This window comes from Oryctolagus cuniculus, chromosome 10, assembly GCF_964237555.1.
Source record: "Oryctolagus cuniculus chromosome 10, mOryCun1.1, whole genome shotgun sequence".
Lineage (NCBI taxonomy): Eukaryota > Metazoa > Chordata > Mammalia > Lagomorpha > Leporidae > Oryctolagus > Oryctolagus cuniculus.
In genome coordinates this window covers 17,786,371-17,811,633 of record NC_091441.1, presented here as the reverse complement: position 1 = coordinate 17,811,633, position 25,263 = coordinate 17,786,371, and the positions used below count along the sequence as shown (strand labels likewise).

At 40.1% G+C, this 25,263-nt stretch overlaps 1 long non-coding RNA gene across 2 annotated transcripts in view; it reads left to right on the top strand.

Annotated features, from left to right (window-relative positions):
* Positions 1–13,768, top strand: part of LOC127492275 (uncharacterized) — a 39,455-nt gene extending 25,687 nt beyond the window's left edge. The window contains exons 2-4 of one of the 2 annotated variants that reach the window (XR_007921428.2): positions 5,489–5,635; positions 12,007–12,096; positions 13,231–13,768. This is a non-coding gene — a long non-coding RNA (uncharacterized lncRNA). Of the gene's footprint in view, positions 1–5,488; positions 5,636–12,006 lie in introns of both variants that reach the window. The other variant, XR_011379165.1, reaches the window with a different exon arrangement.
* The last annotated feature ends 11,495 nt before the right edge of the window (positions 13,769–25,263 follow it).

Here is a 25,263-nt window from a genome sequence, read left to right as displayed (position 1 = left end):
ACTAATCCTACCTTCATATAATGAGTATTTTCTTCATCATGACTTTTTAGTATTACATCAACAAACGATCATCGGAGAACCTGGCTGTGCCCTGGTTGTTGACTTATCTCCTGGCTCTGGTGTGGTTCCTTTGCCGCTGACACTCATCATCCCGCTCAGCCCCTGAGCTCCCCAGGCTGGCCCTGAGGTGCTCTATAGACCTGCTGCCCGGCGAGGAGCAGCATTTCTCTACAGATCTGTATCCATGCAACTGTGTAGGAATGAGATAACACATCTAACCCGGTACTCTGTGTCCTTGTGCCTTGGATCCAGGACTCCAACCTTAACCTCTCACTTCTGACTGGAAGAGGGACCCCTGGAGATGCTGAATTCAAGCACCCTATGATGGGTTTGAGGATTTCCATAAGACTTCATGCAAAAAACAACACGCATTTCAATGTAAACTGTTCAGATGTTTGCATTGGGTAGCCGCTGGCTTCTCTCAGGGATGGCAGTCTTGACCTCCACTTCTGATAGAAAAGACAAATAACAAAACAAAATGAAAACTACAAAGTAATAAATCTTCAACCACCTAAGACTGATAAGTCTATGTGAACCCTATCGCAAACAATGACAATGAAAGTCTTTAGCCAGAAAACCAAAAATAAAGTTTAGCTTTAATTTTTAACTCCACAGCTTTGTGTAATGTTCCACAATGTTTCCTTTAAAATGATAATATCCCACATCATTACAGATTCAAACCCAAAATGAGGAGGTTTATAAAAAGAATAACAATTTAAATATAATTGTTCCCTATTTAAAAGAGATTCAAGAAAATCATCTTTAAATAAACATTTGACTGTTTAACTGTACATTTCCCTAATCCTTGTTTTGTTTGGAATAAAGCTTACACTTGATAAAAAAAAAAAAAAAACACATACAATCATCTGATCATCTTGATTACGAAGGGTTTTTGACATCTTGTTCTACATTATGCCAGAGGCCGTGCCTCAGCAGCCTCACCCGGGGCTGGGCTGAACTTGTTTTCTCATCATCCTGCTTTAATCTTTTTATCTGCCTGTATTCCTCACTTGCTCAGATACTCCACTTTTTACACTGTGAACTTCCTGGGGACAATGACCCCATCTTTCCCTCTTTGAATCACCCAGCAGAGGAAGTACACTTTGTAGGTGTGTAATAAGCAGGTGTGTAATAAGCTACACATGAATGACTTTAAAACTTGGTTTCATATCTAATTTTAAAGTCAGGAATTATAGTTATCATGTATTCTTGATTTTCAGGGATAGCATTTATTCTAATATTTCTTTTTAAAATTCCATTCTACATAACATCATATCCAACCCAAACTGACTATGTTTGAGAAAATTGTGAACATTTCTTTAATTGGTCTCTCATAACCCATAGTTTTCAGGTTTTTGGTTGATGTTGCTAGCCTTTTGTTTGATTTGATCGAGTTTTTTTTTTAAAATGAGCTGCCAAGTTTCATTAGAGCTTGATCTACATCCCACTAAGCTTTGCACCAAGGCGTACAGTCACAGACTGGATGTGGAATGGTAACCTTGCAGATAGTCAGCAGAGGTTACCAGTTAATGGAAGGTTTGTGTCATCAGGGAAAGAAAAAGAAATGAATTAAATTGAATCTGAAAATGAGGGGTTAGTTGCCTGAATAAGAAAAATAACACATGTACTTGTCACTTTCTGTTTTTCATTCTAAGTTCTCAAAAATAAGAGGGCTTAATGTTTAAGTTGGAAAACTAACGTGTTTTTACACATAGCTTATCATAATGAACATGTATTTGTTAACAAACGTCATTAGTATAATGTTCCAGATGAAATTATTTCCTAAAATAATAGTTAAATCAGCCTATAGTACTAATCCATTCATTTCCTGGGTGATTTGAATGATGACAGAAGTCCTGCTAATAACTGCATTTCCCTTCAGCTTGAGAATACGGAATCAGGGCCCATGTTGTGACGTATATCCTGGCTGCTCCACTTCTGACCCAGCTCCCTGCTAATAGCCTGGGAAAAGCAGCAGAAGATGGCTCAGATGCTTGGGCCCCTGCTACCCACATGGAAGACTTTGAAGAAGCTCCTTGTTCCTGGCTTAGGCCTGGCCCAACCTGGCCCATGTAGCCATCTGTATATTAAACCAGCGAATAGATCTGTCTCTCTGTCTCTCCTTCTCTCTTTGTGCAACTCTGACTTTCAAATAAATAAACCTTTAAAACAAACAATAGAGAACCTAATGGATAGAACTACTCTATAGTTTGTGCAAATAAAATAAAACGAAGTGTTCCAACACATATTTCACATATGCAGATATGTAGTATAGGACAAACCTGGAATTCAGGTCCAAAGAAATGTGGTTATGCATAGAAAATATTATTTATACAACCCCCTCTACTAAATATTATTTATGCACTAGAGTGATATTTTGGGTACAATAACTTGTACATTGTGGTACTGCTTAAAATAACAGAATGAATCAGTAAATGATAACCTGGGCATCAGAGCTTGTATTGTCCTCAAATAACAAGAAATTCAGATCACACCTTTCTCATTCTTTCACCTTCTGTTAAACCACATTAATATATTTCAACTCTGAACATTGATGGCTTATAATTGATAATTGATATATTCGGAAGTCTCTAAATAGTCTGTTGGCACTTCAATACATTAAAAACGTTAGTTGTCACTCAATTTTAAAGCTAATAAGCTGCCAAATAATAGATATTTCTGGTGACTCAACTGTAAATATAACTCGTTTTCATATAACTGTAAAAATAACTCTTCCTTATCATCTAGGGAAAATGAGATACCCTGGGCACAGGAGAAAGGTACCAATAGATCCTTGTAAATTCTGTTCTCCAAATCTTTGAGTCTTACTCCAGTTGGTACATTTCTGATACTCTGCTTTGAGCCTAGTAGACGCAGTAAGTTTCTAGTTAGGAATTACAAATAAATAAATCATTTATTTGTTATTTAAACATAATGTGCTGTGGTTTAGAACTAAATAACACTACTATATTAAACAACTAATATATTAAAAAAGAAACAAAAGGTCACTTACCTCCATTGCTGCTACTAAAGAGTCATTAATATTGAAAGGTTCAATATAAAAAAAGAAGTGTCTTCAGAACTGAGATCTGGACTGTGTAGACAAATTAGATGTATGAAGTTAAAATACCAAGAGAGGAAAAAATAAACAAAGCAGGACTCTACAGACTCACTGGAAGAATGGGCATAACAATGTGAAGAAATTGAAGATCAGAAACTTACAATTATGTGATTTAAATAAAATGAAACTACAATTGTACTTGTAGCCTCATAGCCTTCCACTCCAGGCCTCAGTCTTGACCAGTCCATTTGTTTTGTCAATTGAGTGAGTGCAGAAACTGTTTAACTGTTTTCTTATCTTTCATGTGTAGTCTCCATCAAATGCAATAGTATTGATCACTCAGGACACTTAGAAGAAGAGATTTACATTGATTCTTGATTTAATGGACTCTCAAGCCGTCTGAATGGTAGTAAATGTCATCATGAAGCTATCAAATCATGTCAGTCCTGGGTGATGTTTCAATACACGACACAGCCTGTGGGTTTTGAGTACATTATTTCCAAAAGTTGATTGTTTGGAGTTGATTCAATTGCATGGGAACTAAAATTAAAGAATGTGTAGTCCACTGTGCGCACTCTGACAGTTAGGTTCCGACAAACATGTCTTTCATTCTGAATGTAGCCGATTGCATGAATTTTGCTCATCTTTTTTTATTCCTCTCTGAAAGCAGGTTTTCACCTCTCATAGTAGAAAAGGAAAATAAGGTACTAGAGGGAAAAAGAATACATTCATGTCTGATACTTTATGGAATCAGAATTCTTAATAAATATTATGAAGAAGAGGTTGGGTAGTTTAGCTTTCATACAAAAAACCGTTTTAAAATTCTAATTAGAGGAAAAAGAATATGGTTTTTAAAATCATACCCAGCAATCATTTCAGTTTAAAATTTCCCTTCTGTTAAACTTTTTAAAAATAAAAAACCATATGCAGTGTGCTAATGCTGATTCTTTTTTATCTACTAGGTTTCAAACAACTGATGATTAAAAGAATGAAATCTCATCATAAGAGAGAAATTTAATGAGTTCTCATGAACAATTAAAAAGATTATTTGCATATTTTAGCCTATTGGAGGAAAACATACCAGGCAGTAAAGATTCAGCAATAATCACATGCTGAGAAGGAGTGGAAAGGGAAACATTAAATGCTTCTCTTGCTCCTCCTGAAACCACGGATGGCATTTCAGGAAGCTTATTAGCATGCACATTGGAGTGACCTGGTTTACCAGTACTCTGCACTGAGGCAGGTGTTTATTACAGGTGCTCCATCTTCGGTATTTTTTCCCTCTAAGAAGAATTAGGAATACAGAGAAGATGCATGCCTGTTTATGTTCACAGTAGTATATAGTATGGGAAGAGAGAAGTTAAACCCAAAGCAAAGGTTGAGAAGCATGTGATAAACTCTCTTTGGAGATTCTCTTCTATGACATTTACTCTTTGCCATCCAGTCTTTGATACACTGGAATTATCAAACACATTTTCCCCTGAGGTCGCAAGGAGCTGCAAATAATGTGGACTTTAGATTCAGAAATTATCAGCCATTTACTACTAATTGCCTTCAAACAAGCAGGTTTTTCTCCATGTATCTGTCGATTATCCATGTGTAGAAGTTGTAATAACATCCACTTTTAAGATTATTGTAATGGTCAGGGAAAATGTACTTTTTCAGCACAGCTTCCAACATAAAGCGAAGGCACTCATTGTTTGACAGCTAGGAATGTGAAACAATTAAACAATAGCAAACACCTACAAACAGTCAAAGAGCATACCAGTAATGGGGAGAGCACTCAAGGTAGTATCTAACGATGGGAACCAATATTGTCAGTGGAAGCCGGCGCCGTGGCTCAATAGGCTAATCCTCCACCTTGCGGCGCCGGCATACCGGGTTCTAGTCCCGGTCGGGGCGCCGGATTCTGTCCCGGTTGCCCCTCTTCCAGGCCAGCTCTCTGCTATGGCCAGGGAGTGCAGTGGAGGATGGCCCAGGTGCTTGGGCCCTGCACCCCATGGGAGACCAGGAAAAGCACCTGGATCCTGGCTCCTGCCATCGGATCAGCGCGGTGCGCCGGCTGCAGCGGCGGCCATTGGAGGGTGAACCAACGGCAAAGGAAGACCTTTCTCTCTCTGTCTCTCTCTCTCACTGTCCACTCTGCCTATCAAAAAAAAAAAAATATTGTCAGTGGAGCCATGGTTAAGGTGTAAGAATAGTGATGTTTCCTGTGATGGTGTCCCTTCTCTCTGTATGGTAAATTCACCCTGACACTGGAATGTGCTTCTTTCAACATGGAGCAAAAAGACTGAAAACACCAGTACACTACCTGTAATGTTTGCCTTGCTGCTCACATCTTACCCCTTCTGCTCATTTTTATTTTAGCCACAGGTCTGGAGGGTCAAGCTGACATTGTTCCACCCAAAAAGCATTTTTTTGAGCCTGAGTCTTCTCCAGAGGCATCACAGCTCTCTCGGACTATACAATCACATTTTGGCTAAGATCAAGTGAAGTGTGGAGAGGAGCTGGAAGGTGAGTTTAATGACTGAGTCAATGACTCAACTTTCAACTGATGAGAATAGTAGGTAGTGGATGACTTCCATAGCTTCCGGTCTTCTAGATGGAAGATTTTAGAAGGCATTCTTCTTGCTTCTCAGAGGTTCCATCTGAATTGAGCCAAATTACCTGTGGCAGGGAGCTAGACAATGTATGGCTTTGGAGTCTTCCTGTCTCCCTGTCCCACCGTATTTGAAACTGCCTGTTTCATGTTCTATTTTCATGGGTGCCCCATGTAAGACACCTTTTAAAAACAGAACAGATATTGATTATAATGTAGCTTTAGATGAATCAAAATGTACAAACCTCATAACTTTGGTATATTGTAATTTGAATAAAATAATGTATATCACTCTCATATATATGAAAAATAGATATGTGGTAGAAAGGATGACAGCTTGTTAGGAGGAAAACATTTTGTAACTAATAGCACGTAACTCAATTATATAGTACCTCACAACACTCATCTGCTTCTGTAGATAGGGGTAATGAATCTTAAAAGATGTGAGAGACTAAAGGGCAAAATAGAATCTTGGCTGAAGTTTTTTTTTTTTCTTCTTGTTTTACAATTTTTTTCACGTCATGCACTCAAGGACAGATTTTATAAGATGGCAAAATGTAAATTGGTAGCCTCTATACCATTAATACAGGATTTTTAACTTTTCATTACGGAAAACCTCTTAAGAAATAAAGAATATGTAAAAAATAACGTAATAAAGTCTCTTTTCATTGCCACTCAATCACCAATATTTGTCATTTATATTTTATCTATCATGTCACCTATTTTCTGGATTTTAAAAATTAATTAAAATTAATTAATTTTTTTACTTAAAAGGCAATGATGAACAGAGACACAGAGAAATTTTCCATCCACTGGTTCACTCCCTGAACGCCTACAATAACTGGCATTTCAATGCTGATTAAAAAATTAAATCACACTGAAGGATAAAGCCTGGAACTCTTATCTGGGTGTCCCACATGTTGGCAGGAACCTAAGTACTTGGGCCACCGTCTGTTATCTTCCAGATGTCTTATCAGGAGACTCAATAGGAAGGATATGGAATGTGGGTGTCCCAAGCAATGGCTTAATCTGCTGCACCACAATCACTACGCCTTTTGTTCTGAAATATTTTAAAGCAGGTTTGAGATATGGTTTCAGATTCCAAGATGGTAGAATAAGGAGGGAGCTTATTGTCCTACTCCAGGGGAAGATAGTTTAGAATACGTGGAGAGAGGCCGGCGCCGTGGCTCACTAGGCTAATCCTCCGCCTTGCGGCGCCGGCACACCGGGTTCTAGTCCAGGTCGGGGCACCGGATTCTGTCCTGGTTGCCCCTCTTCCAGGCCAGCTCTCTGCTGTGGCCAGGGAGTGCAGTGGAGGATGGCCCAAGTGCTTGGGCCCTGCACCCGCACGGGAGACCACGAGAAGCACCTGGCTCCTGCCATCGGATCAGCGCGGTGCGCCAGCCGCAGCGCGCCGGCCGCGGCGGCCACTGGAGGGTGAACCAACGGCAAAAAGAAGACCTTTCTCTCTGTCTCTCTCTCTCACTGTCCACTCTGCCTGTCAAAAAAAAAAAAAAAATACGTGGAGAGAGTACAATCTCATGGAAGGTTAGGTAGAAAACTGCAGTGAAGACACCACGGAAATGAGAGGAATGCTGTGGGTCCGTGTGGAGGGGTGGATGTGCAGCATGAGCACAGACACAACACAGGACCCCAGCCGATGAGAGCGTCAGCACCAGCTTTGGAGAGTCAGGTGAGACCAGACATCAGAGTCCAAGATACTGACCAGAAAGCTGGAAGGAGAGCCTGGCATGAAGCTGACCTGGAGCCCCAGTATACCTGCCCAGGTGGAGGGAAAAAAGGGGGCGTGTTTCTCTCTCTCTAACTCCCCAACAACGATGCTGTGCAACTGGTTGAGGATGGGTACCATTTTGGACAAATGTAACTGCTGCCTCTCCTTGTGTCCACATGCCCAGAAAGCAGCTGAGAGGAGACACCTGAGTCCACCTGGAAGGAATGACAAAGGTGGGGCAACACAGAGGACTGTGAGGGGCCTCCAGTCTCCCACCATGTAACAGACTCTGGGGCTTAGGCTGTGTGGGCAGAGTACCCATAGGTGGCTGGTTCTGGAAGCATCTCCATGTTTCTGTGTACAAGATGGTCTGGCAGAAGATTTTGTGTACATATGTGTGGGGAGCAACCAAGACTAGACTAAATTACTGGAACTGCTAGGACTAATTCTGTGCATCTGATCTCCCACAATATGGCGCTGAGAGAGAGCAAACAACTTCCACACAGCTGCCTCACCAATTCAACTAACAAGCTGCAGGAGCTGATCCTGCTCCTGATTGGAGGAGAGCAGCATGCTCAGTGTGTGGGCAGCAGAGCATGGATTGGTGGAAGAGGACTATAAAGGAGGAGAGAGACAACATGCACCAGGAACATCTGAGGAACATCTGAGCAACCCCTGAGAGAGCTGGCCGACGGTGTGTCGCTCCTCCGTGGAAGCGGGGAAAGCGGCGGGGGTGCCGCTCTTCCGTGGAGGCGGGGGGTGGGCGGCGGTAGCAAACCCGGGATGGTGTCGTTCCTTCGCGAGAGGGGGAGCAACACATATGCAGCAATTGGCTGACACAGGACACCATTCTTCCTGACAGTACTGATGGCAGTGTTAGGGAGAGTGCAACATTCGGCCAGTGGCTCTTGTGTATATGTGTGATCCAGAGATTCTAGCAGAAGGAACAATCCACAGTCCCAATTGACACTGAGCCTGCCCGGGAGGTGGCTGGGCAACCATGTAGGAAGGTGAAGTAACCAAAGCCTCCTGGGACCAAAGCACCTATGCAGAGCTGTCTCGGGGAACATGTGCCTCTCTGTTGCCTGGACAGGCTGGCAGGGCAGACAGAAACTGCTGCACCCAGCAATTGCAGGAGCCTTGTGTACTTACACCATGGGAACCTGGTGGTTACATGGTAAGGTGCAGGGTGTAGCTGGGTTTCTTGTCCATTGTGGGTGCTATTCCAAATACTCAGAGCTTGTTGCCTACAGTAGGTCATTGCAGTGGGAATTGTGCTCACAGTGAGGAACACACAGATCATCTGTTTGGTTCATATGGTGTCTCTGAACACTCTAGGGGCTAAAACCCAGACATTGAGATCTAGTGTGCCCAACTTGGCTATTACCCTGGATACTTACCCCACCCTGGAGCACCGGCCAGAGCTCCCTGGCCACACCTACCACACATCTATTGGTATTCACTGAAATTGCAGACATTCCACTCAGTCACCGAGGCATATAGATCAAAATTAAAAGTCTTCAGAGGAAAAAAAAAAACAACAAAAAAACCCAACTCTAAATATACCTAAAAATAAGCACATAAATTCAAGAAACAAGAATAAGGAAGACACCATGACCCTCACCTCCTCCAAAGGAACATGTCAATTTTAGAATGTGAAATGAAGAGAGTGAGAAAATGCTGGAAATGGAATTCAAAAAAATTACTCAAAAGCAATCAGAAGCAAATCCATGAGCTAAAGAAAACCATTCATGACATGAATAAAAATTCTTCCCATGAAACTGAGATTTTAAAGAAAAATCAAAATGAAATATTAAAAATGAATAATTCAATAGATCAAATAAAAATGTGATGGAAAGCCTTAACAGGAGATTTGGTAAGGAAGAAGAAAGAATATCCAAATTAGAAGACAAATCATTGGAAATTTACAGTCAGACAAAAAAAAAAAAAAAACAAGAAAATAGAAAAACTTGGGATCAGTATTGGAGATTTATGGGAGACTATCAGGTTACCCAATATATGAATCTTAGGAGTTCCTGAAGGTGAAGAAAGAGATAATAGACTAGCAGGCCTATTTACTAAATTAATTATAGAAATCTTCAACAATTTGGAAAGGAAGCACAGTAGAGGAAGCACACAGAACTCTTAACAGTTATGGGCAGAAAAGATCTTCACCATGACACACTGTATTCAAATTTTCCACAGTAAAACAATAAAAATATTCTAAAATTTACATGAGAAAAATTCCAGATTACTTTCAGAGGATCTCCAATTAAACTCAGAGCTGAATTCTCATCAGAAACCCTACATGCTAGGAGGAATGGTGAGATATAGTCCAAGATAAAAAAGGAAAATATATGTCAACCCAGAATACAGTATCCTGCAAAGCTCTCAATTATGAATGAAGATAAAATAAAGACCTTCCATAACAAATAGAAATTGAAGGAATTTGTCACCATTCATTCAGCCTTACAAAAGATGCTTGAGGATGAGTTACTCACAGAAACACAGAAAGATAACCATCGTTATGAAAGAATGTGTAGGCAGAAAATCCCTCAGTTATAGTACAGAAGAAATCCAAACTAAACAACAGGAATATTTAATGGAAAAATGGCAAGGCCAAATTGTTACTTACCAGTATAGTCACCTTGAATATAAATGGCCTCAACTCTCCAGTTAAAAGATACAGACTGGATGAATGGATTAAAAAACAGGACCCACCTATTTGCTACGTAGAAGAAACACATATTAACAAAAATACATGCAGACTGAAAGTGAAAGGATAGAAAAAGATATTCCATGCTAATGGAAAGCAAAAAAGGGCAATGTTGTCAACCTAATATTAGACAAAATAGACTATAACATAAAAATTGTTAGAAGAATAAGGGTACTAAGCAATGATCAAGTGATCATTTCAAAAGGAAGATGTGACTATAATAAACCTATATGCATCCAATTACAGGACAACTGCCTATTTAAAAGAAATGCTAGCCAACGCCACGGCTCAACAGGCTAATCCTCCGCCTAGCAGCACTAGCACACCGGGTTCTAGTCCCTGTCGGGGCACCGGCTTCTGTCCTGGTTGCCCCTCTTCCAGGCCAGCTCTCTGCTGTGGCCAGGGAGTGCAGTGGAGGATGGCCCAAGTGCTTGGGCCCTGCACCCCATGGGAGACCAGGAAAAGCACCTGGCTCCTGCCTTTGGATCAGTGCAGTGTGCTGGCCGCAGCGCGCCAGCCACGGCAGCCAACAGAAAAGGAAGACCTTTCTCTCTGTCTCTCTCTCACTGTCCACTCTGCCTGTCAATAATAAAAAAAAGAAATGCTAGTGAATCTAAAGGGAGACATGGACTCCAATACAATAGTAACACGGGACTTCAACACCCCACTTTCGTCAATGAACCGATTAACTAGGCAGAAAATCAACAAGGAAACAACAGAGCTAATTGACACTATAGACCAAAAGAACCTATCTGATATCTACAGATCTTTTTACCCCACAGTTGCAGAATACAAATTCTTCTCATCAATGCTTGGAACTCTCTTAGGGTAGAACATATGCTAGGCCATAAAGCAAGTCTCAGCAAATTAAAATAAAATAAAAATTGAATCTTTTTTTATACTATTTGCTGAACACTTTACTTAATGTAGGGTTAATCTTGTGTATATAAAGTAAACTGAAAATGAATCTTAGTCAAAATAAGAATGGGAATAGGATAAAGAGGAGGAAAAAGGATGTGAGTGTGGGTGGAAGGGAGAGTAGGGTAGAAAGAATCACTATGTTCCTAAGCATGTATATATGAAATGCGTGAAGTTTGTCTGTGTTAAACAAAAGGTTTCTAGGTAAGTGAACAAAAAATAATTAAAAGATATGATTTACCCATAAATAATTCAGTATTCCAAATAAGGATGTCATTTTACATAACCATATAGTATTATTGTACCTTAAAATTATCAATAATATTTTAGTATCATGTATGTATTCATGTTGCATTTAAAATAGCTTTTTAGTGTATTTGAATCAAGATCTTTTAAATCTCCTAGGATTTATTTGATCTCCCACTTAAAAAAGTTTATTATGATTTAATTAATATATGCAGGCTGGCACTGAAGCAGATAAAGCTGCTGCCTGCAGTGACTCCAGCGTTGCATATGAGTGCCAGTTTGAGTCCCTGCTGCTTAATTTCTGATCCAGCTTCCTGCTAATAGATTGAGAAAAGCAGCGGAAAAATGGCCTATGTCCTTGGGCCCCTGCCACCCACATGGGAGACCCAGAAGAAGCTCCTGGCTCCTGCCCAGCCCTGGCTCTTTTGGCCGTTTAGGAAGTGAATCAGCAGATGGAGATCACTTTCTATGTGCCTCCCTTTTTTCTCTGTAACGCTGACATTTAAATAAATAAATAAATAAATCTTTTAAAATATTAAATTAAGATACAATAAACAGATTTTAAAAGAAAAATTCCATGAATTTCTGTACATGTGTACATCAGTATAACCACCTTCCCATTTTTATGCAGAATACTTTCAATAGCCTAGAATGTTCCTCTTGTTCCTTTGCAGGTCACTGTGCCCTACCGCCACAGCTGAAGCCACCATTTATAAAAATCGTGAGCATTCAAAACTTAGTTTGTTCCAGAACAACATATAAAGGTAAGCACAGATGTGTGCTTTTTGTAACTGGATTCTTTTCATTTCCATGTAGTGTTGTTTGTTTTTCCATGTTTTTGCTCCTATTCGTATTACTATTGGAGAACAACATGCTATTAACGAATATGCCACTATTGCTTTTAATCTATTCACTGGCTGATGAGGGGTTTCTACTTTCTCACTGTGAAAAATAAGATTACATTGAGCATTCTCTATGTAACCTTCTTGTAGTATTTTAAAATGTTTTCCTGGCCATATTTTTTAAATTTCTTGTGGGTGACATAGAAGAAAAACTTCTGGGTAATGAATTAAATGTATATTTTAACTTTATATTAAAATCATGAACGTGTTCTCTGAGGTGGATGTACTCTAAAGATTTCTTGTAGCTATATAACCTCAATAAATTTATGTTTCTGTCATTCTAATGCCAGCCCAGTGTTATTATATTCTGCTTTAAATTGTTAATTTCTCTTTTACTGAGAGATTTCTTTGAAAGGTGAAGTGACAGTGAGAGGGGAAAAGCAGAGAGAGATGATGATGATGATAGAAACAGAGGGAGAGAGAGAGAAAGAGAGAGAGACTGAGAGAGACAGAGAGAGAGAATCTTCCAATGCATCGGTTTACTCCCTTAAATCTGCAACAGCCCAGACTGGACCAGGTAAAAGCCAGAAGCCAGGAACTCCATTTGGTTCTCCACATGTGTGTGGCAGGGGCCCAAGTGTTTGGCCATCTTCCACTACCTTCTAAGGATCACTAGGAGGGACCTGAATAAGAAGTAGAGCAATTGGGTCTTGAACCAGCACTCTGATATGGGATGCTGGCATCACAAGTGGAAGGTTAACCCGCTGTGCCATGATGCTATTTTCATGATATTAATGTTGAGCATCTTTTCAAATGCTTATTTATCATCCTGGTTGCATTTTCATTTTTTTGTTTTTAAAGATTTATTTATTTATTTGAAAGGCAGAGTTATAGAGAGGCAAAGAGAAAGAGATCTTCCATCCACTGGTTCCCTCCCCAAATGGTTGCAATGGCCAGCACTCAGCTGATCTGAAGCCAGGAGCCAGGAGCATCTTCTGGCTATCCCATGTGGGTGCAGGGGGCCAAGCACTTAGACCATCTTCTACTGTTTTCCAGGCCATAGCAGAGAGCTGGATCAGAAGTGGAGCAGCCAGGACTCCACCCAGCACCCTTATAGGATGCCAGGACTGCAGGCAGTGGCTTTACCTGCTATGTCACAGCGCCAACCCTTCTGGTTGTATTTTCTAAATTATCTCCTGTATTCTAATACTTTTCTTCATTTTAATTATATTTTTATTATTAATGTGCTGTAGAAGTTGTTCAGATATACTTTATGCGGTCCACTGTGAAATACCTGTATTGCAAAAATTGTTACCTAGTATGTGGTGCACTTATTCATTTTTTAAAAAAAATTATATAGGGCAAGCAAATTTCATGTATTTCATATATACAGATTCGTGAGCATAGTGATATTTCCCACCCTACTCTCCCTCCCACCCAACCTCCTACGCTCTCTGCTTCTTCCTTTGTTATCTTTCTTTTAATTTTTGCAATGACATAATTTCAGCTTATTTTATAACCATAAGATTAAGTCTCCACTAAGTAAAGGATTCACTTTCTTAGTGTTTGGGGGGAAGATTAAATTATCAAACTGTGATTCGTTCTAATTTATCATTTTCTTAAAATTATAGTGTTTACTTTGTTTCTAAAAGGTATCACTTACACCCACTCACAAAACTATTCTCATATATTTTCTTATAGAAGTTGTATTCTTTTGGCCTCTATATTTAGATCTGTGACATATCTCAAATTAGATTTTTCTATATGGTACAAGATGGAAATCAAAATAATTATTTTCTTTTTCAAATAGATATCGAGTTTTTCCAGAACCATTGGTTGAGGAGACTATTCTTTGTCCTCCTGAATTAAATTTATGTCAATGTGAAAATCAATTAATTGTATATATGTGGGTCATCTTCTGAACTCTCGGCTCTGTTGCACTGATATGTTTGTTTTCATGTACATTCATGTTTAAATTCTCTTAACTACTGCTATTTTATATTAATTTTTGATGTCCTGATTTATTACTCATTTTAATTACTCATTTTTTTCTTCCGTGTCGTAGTGTTTTTAGTTGTTGAAGTATCTATTTATTGTTTTGGTTATTTTTGTTGTTTGGCTATTTTCATGTATGTATTATTAATGGAATTAGCTTATTAATTTCTTTTTTAAAATATTTATTTATTTATTTAAAAGTCAGAGTTACACAGAGAGAGTGGGGGTAGAAAGAGAGAGAGAGAGAGAGAGGTCTTCCACTGATGGTTCACTCCTCAATTGGCCACAACAGTTGGAGCTGTGCCGATCCAAAGCCAGGAGCCAGGAGCTTCTTCTAGGTCTTCCACATGGGTGCAGGGGCCCAAGGACTCAGGCCATCTTCCACTGCTATCCCAGGCCATAGCAGAAAGCTGGATTGGCAGAGGAGCAGCCGGGACTAGAACCGGCACCCATTTGGGATGCCAGCGCTTCAGGCCAGGGCGTTAACCTGCTGTGCCACAGTGCTGGCCCCTAGAATAACTTTCATTTTGGCTTGGCATTGAGAAGAGTGATCCTACATGGAGGAAGATTAACCTACTGTGCCACAGTGCCAGCTCCCGTATTTTCTTTTATAATCAATTGAATACACAATATTATTATTTCATTGAAACTGGAAAAGTCTATCAAGAACTAAAAAGAAGAGAATTTTCCCAACAATGTCAGACTCGCATATGTTGACAAAATACTGAAAGCATATATCATGCATGATTTCAGCTGTCAATATTTCAACAGTTTTTTCAATGACAGAAATAAAGAATCTTATTTGAAATTTTGAACAGCTATCAGAGGAAGTTTCTCATTAATTGTCAAATCAAATAAATATTAGGAAATATAAAATTGGTCCTGTAAAGAATATCTAATTTCTCCTTGGAAGCTGTTGGTTGATGTTGATATGAATCGCTTTGAGCTTGTCATAAATCCCAACTCTCAAGACGTTAAGTCAGAGAAAAGCAAATCCCTGTCATCACCTAGGTCAAGCTATTTCTCTCAGAAAGCACATCTCCAGATAAATCTTGCTGGTGTTGAGTTTTGTCTTGATTATCATACAAGTCAAGTCACAATGTGTCCTCTATGACCAATGATCTAGGAAAAAGAATGTGTGATGTTCACTATTAATTTTCCTGTCATTTGCAAAAATGACATTGATGAAGTATTAAGGAACCAGACTCCAGGAAAGACAAAATTTCACATATCTTCAAATGCTCTGCATTGTATTTGTTCTTTGATGATATTATCTTAAACAATTTCCAACTTACAGCTACTCACAAGGGAGAAGTTTCAAGTTTTACTCCATTAAATTTTGAGTGGCATGCACAGTACCTGCTGCCCACGTGACATGGAAAGATATTTAAGCAATTGATTTCTAAAATGAGAAAAAAAATAACCATTTTAATCCAGTATTGGAGAAAGTAACATAAGACAGGAAATTTGTGCAATGTGTTTTTATATTTGATAGGTAGAGTGACACAGAGAAAGACAGAGACAGCGGGTAGAACTTCAATTTGCTGGTTCACTTTCCAAATGACCACAATGGCCAAATCTGGACTAGACCGAAGCCATGAGCCAGAAAGTCCATACAGGTCTCCCATATGAGTGGCAGGTACCCAAGCACTTGGACCGTCTTCTGCTGCCTTCCCAGGTGAATTAGCTGGGAGGCAGATCAGAGGTGGAACAGTCAGAACTTGATCTATGATATAGGATGTCAGCATTGCAGGCAGCGGTTTAACCTGTAGCAGCACAACCCCAGCCTAGTGATAGTTTTACAGAAAATGTTAAAATTAGCATAGTCAATAATGCTAAAACAAACAGATAGTAAATTATTTTCTGTTTATCTCAGGAGAAACACCTTTTGAATGCTTTTTACATGAACTAAACAGAAGACGCATGTTGAAAGGCAAATGATTAATAGCTGGTCTGATACACAAGATGCAAACAGGGCTGGCCTTAATACTTCTCATATTTGAGATATGAGGCTGATCTAAGCTATGAAGTCTAACAATACAGTGAACATTCATCTACACACTGCCCAGTGTAACAAGTAGAACATTCACAGTAATTGATTTTCCTGTGAGCCCTGTGTGATGTGATTCCTTACATCTCCTCCTGAATTGCAGAATCATATTTCCCTTGCTATAGATTCCTAAAAATGTACTAATCAACCTTAAGTGTTTCTTAATTTAAAATTCAGGACAATGAAAAAAATCTTTAGTGAGATTTGCTTCTGCACGTGTAGCCTTATTGGATTTGATATTACTGCTTCATAATATTCCAGCACTTGAGCATATGACTATTTATCTTTCCTTCTTCCACAGCCATTTTGATTCCTGTCTTCTTACTACTATGAAAGATGACATACATACTATATTTCTTCTGCAGAACATATACAAGAATTACATTTAGAAGTAAATTTTGGTCATTTTAAACACTACCTTAACATACCAAATAGTTTCTGAAATGGTTGTTCTAGTTTACATTCACATCAGAGGTGTACAATGACTTAAGTCTTTCCATGCTTTTAATGGTTAAATTTTTGTGTGTTTATCTTATATATTTGAGAAAGAGAAAGAGATAGAGATCTTCCATCTCCATGTTCACTCTCCAAATGCCTGCAACAGCCAGATTTGACCAGGTCTAAGCAAGAAGCCAGGAACTCCATCCTGGTTTCCCGCATGGATGGCAGGGGCCCAAGTACTTGGGCCATCTTACACTGCCTTCCTGGGCATATTATCAGGAAATTGGGCTGGAAACAGAGCAGCTGAGACTGAAACCAGCAGCAAAAGGTGACTGAATTACCCAGGCCACTGCCATCTATGGGGGACACTAGGATGTAGTTCTGGGCTTCTGGCTTGGGCCTGGCCTCCTCCTGGCTGTTGCAGGCTTTGTGAAGTAAATCAGAGGATGGAGTATCTCTTTCTATCTTTCTGTCCATCTCTCTCTCTCTCTCTCCTTTCCCTCTTTCTCTCTCTGATTCTCAACCGGGACTAGAACCTGGCGCCCATATGGGATGCCAGTGCCGCAGGCCGAGGATTAACCAAGTGAGCCACGGCACCGGCCCTGTGATATACATATATCATTACATTTAGAAGTAAATTTTGTATATGTATATATGTAAATGTTTTTATATATGCAAATTGAATTTTGTTTGGCCACAAAAAAGATGAAATCCTGTTATTTGTAGCAAAGTAGTTGTTACTAGAGATCATTATGTTAAGTAAAGTAAGCCAGATACAGAAAGCAAAATACCATATATTCTCCTTCATTTGTGGAAGTTAATCTGAAGTTGGAATAGTGATTACAATACGTTGAAAAGAGTAAGAGGAAGAGCGAGAGAGACTGAATAATACCTACCAAGAAAGTTAGATAGAAAATAAGGAAATGGAAATGCTAACTTTGCGAATTACCTGAATTGATCAGTTAATGTTATATAAGTGTGTCGAAATACTGCACTGCACACCCATAAAAATTCACAAGTACTACATATTAATAAAAACACCACACAGGCCGGCGCCGTGGCTCACTAGGCTAATCCTCTGCCTTGCGGTGCTGGCACACCAGGTTCTAGTTCCGGTCGGGGTGCCGGATTCTGTCCCGGTTGCCCCTCTTTCCAGGCCAGCTCTCTGCTGTGGCCCAGGAGTGCAGTGGAGGATGGCCCAAGTGCTTGGGCCCTGCACCCCATGGGAGACCAGGAGAAGTACCTGGCTCCTGCCATCGGATCAGCGCAGTGCGCCAGCCACAGCACGCCGGCCACGGCGGCCATTGGAGGGTGAACCAACGGCAAAGGAAGACCTATCTCTCTGTCTCTCTCTCTCACTGTCCACTCTGCCTGTCAAAAAATAAAAAAATAAAAAATAAATAAAAACACCACACAGAGGCATTTAGACTTCTTAGAAATTTTGTAAAGAAGTTTCAGTTCCACAAGCACTTTACGAACATTTAAATTTTTTAAAAAGATTTATTTTATTTATTTGAAAGAGTTACAGAGAGAGGTAGAGAGAGAGAGAGAAAGAGAGGTCTTCCATCTGCTTGTTCACTCCCCAGATGGCCACAATGGCTAGAGCTGTGCCGATCAGAAGCCAGGAGCCAGGAGCTTCCTCTGAGTCCCCCATGTGGGTGTAGGAGCCCTGGGATTTAGGCCATCTTCTACTGCTTTCCCAGGCCATATCAGAGAGCTGGATCAGAAGAGGAGCAGCTGGGACTTGAACCGGCACCCATATTGGATACTGGCACTTCAGACCAGGGCTTTAACCTGCTGCACCATAGCACCAACCCCGGACATTTCAATTTTTACCAATATGTGGATGCTATTGCCAAGGCAAAAACTCACCAGACAAGTGAAGTAGTAAAGGAGACTTTGCTCAACGCTGTTCTAACAGGCAAGAGAGACCAAAATTTACTCTGAGAGTGTTTGAGTTGAATTGGAGGATCATAAGCCATCTGTTAATTTGCCGAGCCCAAAGGAAAAATGAACTTTCTTTTTTCAGGACAGGACAAAGTGCCCTGCAAAGGGAAGCTAGGTTCCTAAGCTCCCATAGAAACTGGGGAGGGGCACTATCTTCACTGGTGGTCACTTTTCAAAAAAATGGATCCCAGGTCCTTGAGAAAGACAGACCTAGCTTATAAAACCAGCAAGACGCTTTTTAATACATCCAAGCAATGGAGGAAGATTTTATACTGATAATCTTTTTCTAAAGCAAATGCTCTAAGAAAAGGGAGCAGAGAGACCATGCAGATTCTGGGAGGGTCTGGGTGCAGAGAGAGGTCAGGAGTGCAGAGCCAGGACATGACCTGCCTATGGTATAGCCGAGGGAGGGGTTAAAGCTGCGTTGGCTACCACCTTGTCTAACTAATGACTTCACGTTTCTGATGTTCAGCCGTTATTAGCCTCAGCTTTGTCACAACACCATGACAATTGTCTTTAAACAGAGAATTGGCCCCCTGATTTACAGGAACAAACAATGTGAATGATAATATGTGGTTTTCTCCCAATGTTTCAAGGCCAGCGCAAGGACAAAATAGCTTCAAGTGGCCTGTTATAGCTGTACACATCATACTTTAATGGGGATAATTTTTCCTACTTGATAAAGGAAATGCGTCTTCCAGTAGTAATGGAAATGGAACCGATAATGCTTGCTGTGCTCCAACTTCAGTCTTTACCATACTGTTTGTCGAAAATGATGCAGCATACATATTATTTCGGGAGCAGAGAGGTTGAATTTAATCAGTGCCTTTTGTTTTCTTGCTATTTGCTTTGATTGCACCAGTTTAGCTGTTTGGCTCTGTTCAGTCATTATCTGTTCCTCCCCCTCCTTCCTTACTTCCCTTTGTTTCATTAGCATCTTTATTTTATAATTTCTTTATTGTTTGAGCTGTGGTGCTCAGTATTTAAATGATTGTTTTGTTTCTAAGGGTTTTTTTTTTTCATCAAAAACTTATTTCAAACTATTTTGAACAAATCGGACATAAACTTTGGAATTACATTTCTTTACATATTTGTGAGAGAGTAGCACACCAGTGAATTGTCTAGATAATTACGTGAATTAGCACAGCGCCCTTATGTGGAGTGTTCTACATTGGTTGCCCTCATTTATGGTACCATTACAGCCAAGTTCTTTCTAGTGTGATTTTCCTGCCCTTCTTACCAAGAACTAAAAGCTGTTTTCCCATCCTTTGACTTTATACTGGTATTGTTATTTGCACTGATCAATAGATGGAAGCAAAAAAAGAGGTTGAGGAGGATTTTGTTGCCAGTTCCAAGCCTAGGAAGTTGGTGGATATCTGTAATTCAAAGCAAATTTGCTTGGATTAGTCAGAGGAAGGATTAGAATCACACTGGGGAGAGGTGAGCTTTCCCAACTGAAGCTACCCTGCATTGTTAACCTCCAGCCAGTTCACAAACTCAGTACTAATATACAAGTCATCAAGATCAGTCTCCCAGTTCATATCAGCAGAACTTCTTGATTGACTTATAGTCTTAGCAAAAATTAAAAATATGTTTCCTACTGCTTAAGGTATGGCCATTGTTTGTTATACAACACTGTTTTTTTGTTTTTTTTTTGTTTTGTTTTGTTTTGTTTTGTTTTTTTTCTCTGAAGACATTTTTCTTTTTATTTTGGTAAAGTACATATGGTAAGAGAAAAAAATAACCATTTAAAGTAAGTAAGGAAAGCACATCTTTCTAGATGTATCTAACTATACACTTGATTTCTTTTTTTATTGGAACAATCAAAGATAATTTTAATAAAAGGTGGGAATATTTCCAGGAATTCATAGATAAGAGTTAAAGAACGCATTTATTTCAGTCTAAAAAGTTGACATTCATTTGTTGTTATTTCTCTTTTTTTAACTTTTATTTAATGAATATAGATTTCCAAAGTACAGCTTATGGACTACACTGGCTCCCCCACCCCAACCCGCCATGACTTCCCTCCCACCCGCAACCCTCCCCTTTCCCGCTCTCTCTCCCCTTCCATTCATATCAAGATTCATTGTCAATTTTCTATATATACAGAAGATCAGTTTAGAATACATTAAGTAAAGATTTCAACAGTTTGCACCCACATAGAAACACAAAGTGAAAAATACTGTTTGAGTACTCGTTATAGCATTAAATCTCAATGTATAGCACATTAAGGACAGAGATCCTACATGAGAAGTAAGTGCACAGTGACTCCTGTTGTTGACTTTACAAATTGCCATAAACAGTAGTGTCAGTTTGTAAAGTCAACACTGTTAAGATATTAAGTAATTGATATATCCATTTTCTTTTTTTCCATTATTGCACACCCTTTCTATTATCTAATTATTTTAAACATCTGTTGCATGCCATACTATATATCAAAGTATGGAAGCAAGTACTAAAAGCACAGAAACAAACATTATCAATAGTTTCTTGTTTCATATGCTCATGTCCTTGCTTATAACAGAGTGTGCTGTGTTAAATGAGATGAGTGTGGGGGGCCATGAAGACCCTACTGGGAGAATCAAGGGGTCTCCCTAGCAGTGACTGATACACATGTCGAATAGAATTGGCTCAGCTCTGGCCTTTGCAGCCACTTGGGGAGTGAACCAGCAGATGGATGACCTCTCTCTGTCTCTAGCTCTCTCTGTAACTCTTTTAAATAAATAACATAAATATTTAAAAAATAAAAATAAAAGATATTCGAGAAGTGGAAAATACTTTTAAAATGGCATATGTGGATTTGTCACAGCTGAATCTGGAAATTTAAGCAAGAAACTCCAAACAGATTAGAGCATAAGGTGAATTGAATAATAGTTTGAGTGTCTCCAAAGATCCAAGTGTTGGAGGCCTGTTCCTCAAATTATTAAGTTAATGGATTAATTATAGGAAGTAATCCAATCATGTTTTCTGAAGATGGAGACTTGGAAAGTATTGGATTGGATTAGATTGTTAGGATGGAGTCTGGCTGGATTCCAAGATGGCAGAATAGGGAGCGAACTACTGCTCTAGGGTAGGGGTAAATAATAAAAAGCAAAGTGTAGGAAGTACATTCTCAGGGGGAAATTCTATGGAAGGAAGAGGAATGTTGTGGATCTCTGTGGAAGGTATGGAACACAACACACCACCCCAGCTGCTGAGAACTGGAGCAAACACCAGCTTTGGAGATGCAGGTGAGATCAGACTGCACCAACCCACGCCACTGGTGATACAGCAGGAGGGAGAGCATGGGGAGTGTCAGGCCTGGAGTCCTAAGGGGAAGAGGGTGCCTGCTGACCCAGTATAAAAAGGGGGCACATTTCTCTCTCCCCATCTGCCCCACAATGGTGCCAGCAACTGGCCCCTGCGCACACGCAGAGCAAGTGGCTGAGAAAAGTCGCCATCTTCTCAGCGCTCTGGCAGCAGCTCCAGTGTGCGCGCAGCACCGCGCAGAGAGACGGCAACATCCAGCTGGCAGCTTGTGTGCGTGCATGTGACTCAGGGATTTTACCAGAGGGAGAAATCCACATTCGCCACTGACTTGAATCTGACTGGGAGGATTGATGGGGCTGAGATGTAGGAGGTGCCCCTAGGCTCTCAATTTACCACAGGCTCTGGGGCTCAAATCACCTGGGTGAATTACCCACAGGGAGAGTCTCTGCTCTCTGTGGATGGGACAGTCTAGGGGGCTGCACCCTGTGACTATGGGGGCCTTGTGTGCTGAGACGCTGGGGACTCTGTGACTGAAGAGGGTGCACCTTATAGCTGGGTCTCTGGGTGAACCCTGTGCGCAGCTTCACGTGCTCAGAGCTCCCTGAATGCCTGGGGTGGGTCATGGGATCCATGTTCACACTGAGGACTGCACAGATTCTTTCTGCCGTTCTTGTGGAAGTACAGGTGCGTGTTGCACCCACTGAATGTTAACATCCAGGCGTTGGTCACTTTGGAAGAGGGGAGGAGACGGTGTGATTATGCAAATGAGGTGACCATACTCCCCCTTTGGATAACAAGAGTAGATCTACCATGGCCAAGTTGGGTGTCACCCTGTATACTTGCCCCGAGGACTGACCTGAGCCCTCTGGCCACACCCAGCACACACTTCTGGGTATTCATGAAAGAACGGGTATTTGACTAAGCCACAGATGCATGGTTCAAAGATGAAAGCCATCAGAGGAAAAAAACCAACAAGTATCTCCACAAATGCCTAAAATAAGTGCAGAAATTCAAGAAACAAGAGTAAGGAACACAACATGATCCTCCAAAGGAAAACAGCAACACTTCAATATTAGAAAGTGAAGACAAAGAGATTGGAGAAATTCCTGAAATGGAATCCAAAAGATTAATCATTGGATTGCTCAGAAGCAACAAGAAGCAAATTCAAAAATTAAAGAAATCCATGTGTGACCCGAATGAAAAATTCTCCCATGAAATTTAGATTTTGAAGAAAAATCAAAATGAAATATCAGAAATGATGAATTCAATGTTAAATAAAAAATACAGTGGAAATCCTTAACAACAGACTTGGAAAGGCAGAAGAAAGAATATCTGACTAGAAAACAAATCTTTGGAAATTTTTTAAACAGAACAAAAAAAAAAAGAAATGAGAAAAATTAAAAACAGTGCTGGAAACTTATGGGATACAATTAAATGACACAACCTACAGGTCCTAGGAGTCCTGAAGGCATGGAAAGTGAGAATTGATTAGAAGGTCTGTTCAGGCCGGTGCTGCAGCTAAATAGGCTAATCCTCTGCCTGCGGCGCTGGCACCCCGGGTTCTAGTCCCATTTGGGGCGCCGGATTCTGTCCCCGTTGCTCCTCCTTCTGTCCAGCTTTCTGCTGTGGCCCGGGAGTGCAGTGGAGGATGGCCCAAGTTCTTGGGCCCTGCACCCACATGGGAGACCAGGAGAAGCACCTGGCTCCTGCCTTCAGATCAGCGTGGTGCACTGACTGCAGCGCACTGGCCGCAGCGGCCGTTGGGGGGTAAACCAACGGAAAAGGAAAACCTTTCTCTCTCTCTCTCTCTCTCTCTCTCTTTCACTGTCCACTCTGCCTGTCAAAAAAAAGAAGGTCTATTCAGTGAAAAAATTACAGAAATCTTCCCTAATTTAGAGAAAGAAAGAGACGTCCAAGTATGTGAGGCACATAAAACTCCAGAAAAGATCTTCTCCACAGCACATTGTACTCAAACTTTCCACGGTAAAACATAAAGGAAAGATTCTAAAATGTGCATGAGAGAAACATCACATTACTTTCAGAGGATCTCCAATTAGACTCACAGCAGACTGTTCATTGGAAACTTTACAGGCTAGGAGAGAATGGAGAAATATAGTTCAAGTCTTAAGAGAAAAAAACCTGTAAATCCAGAATACCTCACTTTGAATAGCTCTCATTTATGAATGAAGGTGAAATAAAGACTTTCCGTAACAAACAAAAATTGAAAGAATTTGTCACCACTCATCCAGCCTTACAGAAATGCTTAAGGATGTGCACAGAAGCACAGAAAGATAGTCACCATTAGGAAAGAATGTTAAGGAAGAAAAATCTCCCAATAAAGTGTAAAAGAAATTTAAACCATACAGTAGGAATATTTAAAACAAATTTTAAGGTATTATAATAATAAATAAATAAAGAATAAAACATTTTAAATAATATTTAAAACAAATATTAATAGATACAAAGGGAGACATAGCCTCTAATGCAATAGTAATGGGCTACTTCAACACCCTGCTTTCATCAATGCACAGATCAACTAGGCAGAAAATCAAAAAAAACAACAGAGCTAATCTATACTATGGATAACTGATATCTACAGAACTTTTCATCCCACAGTTGCAGAATACATATTCCTTTCAGTGCATGGTACTTTTCCTAGGATAGGCCATATGCTATGCCCTAAAGCAAGTCTCGGCAAATTCAAAAAAATTGAAATCATACAATGCATATTTTCTGACAACAATGGATTGAAGCTGAAAATTAACAACTCAAGAATCTCTCGAATATATGCACACACATAATGACTGAACAGCATGCTTTTGAATGAATAGTGTGTCATAGAAGAAATCAAAAGAGAAATCAAAAAAATTCTGGAAATGAATGAAGACAACAATACAACATATCAAAACTTATGGGATACAGCAAAAGCAGTTATAAGAGAGAAGTTTATAGCAGTCGGTGCCTACATCAAGAAATTAGAAAGGCACCAAATAAATTAGCTATTAGCTCATCTCAAAGACTTAGAAAAACAACAAACCAAACCCCAAGTTGGTATGAGGAAATAAATACTTAAAAATTAGTGAAGAAATATGGGTCCAATGCTGTGACCCAGTGGGCTAAGACTACGCCTGTGGTGCTGGCATCCCATATGGGTATTAATTCTAGTGCCAGTTGTTCCTCTTCTGAACCAGCTCTCTGATGATGGCCTGGGAAAACAGTGGAAGATGGTCTAAGTGCTTGGGACCCTGTACCGATGTGAGAGACAAAAAACAAGGTCCTGGCTCTTGGCTCCCTGCTTCAAACAAGCTCAACTCTGGCCTCTGCTGACATTTAGGGAGTGAACCAGTAGAAGGAAGACCTTTCTCTCTGTCTCTCCCTCTCTCTATCTGTAATTCTGCCTCTCAAAT